The sequence below is a fragment of the Callithrix jacchus genome, chromosome 1 (assembly GCF_049354715.1).
Source record: "Callithrix jacchus isolate 240 chromosome 1, calJac240_pri, whole genome shotgun sequence".
In the NCBI taxonomy this organism is placed as follows: domain Eukaryota; kingdom Metazoa; phylum Chordata; class Mammalia; order Primates; family Cebidae; genus Callithrix; species Callithrix jacchus.
This window is the reverse complement of record NC_133502.1, coordinates 100,973,155-100,974,489: the sequence shown is the minus strand read 5'-3', so window position 1 is coordinate 100,974,489 and position 1,335 is coordinate 100,973,155. Positions and strand designations below refer to the sequence as shown.

The following is a 1,335-nucleotide window of genomic DNA, read 5'->3' as shown; positions in this document are numbered from 1 at the left end:
CAATTAATGGCCAACTAAGTCCTGTGTGTTTAAGGGCCTTCTGAAAGGGCCATATTAGTCAGCTATTGAATGGGGTGAAAATGGGTCATAGATCAGCTTAAAAGAGCTGGAGCCTTTTATTTCACACTTGTCAAGGAAAACAGGAACAAATACCAACCAATCAAACCCAGTTTTCTTAAAGGTATTTGTGTAAAAGTAATACACAATAGTTTATTTTAAATGGTTTCAGAAAAACAGTGTAATTAAGAAAGAAATTAACTCTTCTGAAAAAAACACCAAATGGTGGACAATACAGATGTCGTGGGTTGGTGGCCCCTGGGATGGGGAACTGCGGAGGCTTCATGGCATCCGGAGTGGAAGCCGGGGTCTTGGCGGTGGAGCTCACAGAGGCAAGGCTGAGACAAGGAGTGGATGCCTGTTACCAAGCTGGGCCACCTCATCAAGAACATGAAGATCAAGCCCCTGGAGGAGATAGATCTCTTCTCCCTGCTGTCAAGGAGTCTGAGATCATTGACTTTTTCTTGAGTGACCTCTCTCAAGGATGAGGTTTTGAAGATTATGCAGGTGCAGAAGCAGATCCGCTCAGGCCAGTACACCAGATTCAAGGTGTTTGTTGCTATCCAGGACTACAATGGCCACGTTGGTCTGGGTGTTAAGTGCTCCAAGGTGGTGGCCATTGCCATCCATGGGGCCATCAACCTAGCCAATCTCTCCATTGTCCCCATGTGCAGAGGCTACTGGGGAAACAAGATCGGCAAGCCCCACACCATCCTTTGCAAGGTGACAGGCCGCTGCAGCTCTGCACTGGTGCACCCAGGGGCACTGGCATCGTCTCGGCGCCTATGCTCAAGAAGCTGCTGCTGATGGCTGGTATCAATAACTGCTACCCCTCAGCCAGGGGCTGCACTGACCCCTGAGCAACTTCACCAAGGCCGCCTTTGATGCCAACTCTAAGACCTACAGCTACCTGATCCCCGACCTCTGGAAGGAGACTGTATTCACCAAGTCTTCCTATCTGGAATTCACTGACCCCTTCATCAAGACCTACACAAAAGTCTCCATACAGAGGATCCAGGCTCCAGCTGTGGCTATGTGATAGAGTTTTTTGTTTGTTTGTTTTTTGTTTTTAGAGTTTCGCTTTTGTTACCTAGGCTGGAGTGCAATGGCATGATCTCGGCTCACCACAACCTCTGCCAATTCTCCTGCTTCAACCTCCTGAGTAGCTGGTATTACAGGCACGCGCCACCATGCCCAGATAATTTTTTTGTATTTTTAGTAGAGACAGGGTTTCACCATGTTGACCTCGATCTCTTGACCTCGTGATCCACCCGCCTC

The 1,335-nt window shown here is 48.5% G+C and overlaps 1 pseudogene; it reads left to right on the top strand.

Moving 5' to 3' along the window:
* Window positions 1-367: 367 nt before the first annotated feature.
* LOC100412416 (small ribosomal subunit protein uS5 pseudogene) lies at window positions 368-1,096 on the top strand (annotated as a pseudogene).
* Window positions 1,097-1,335: the final 239 nt, after the last annotated feature.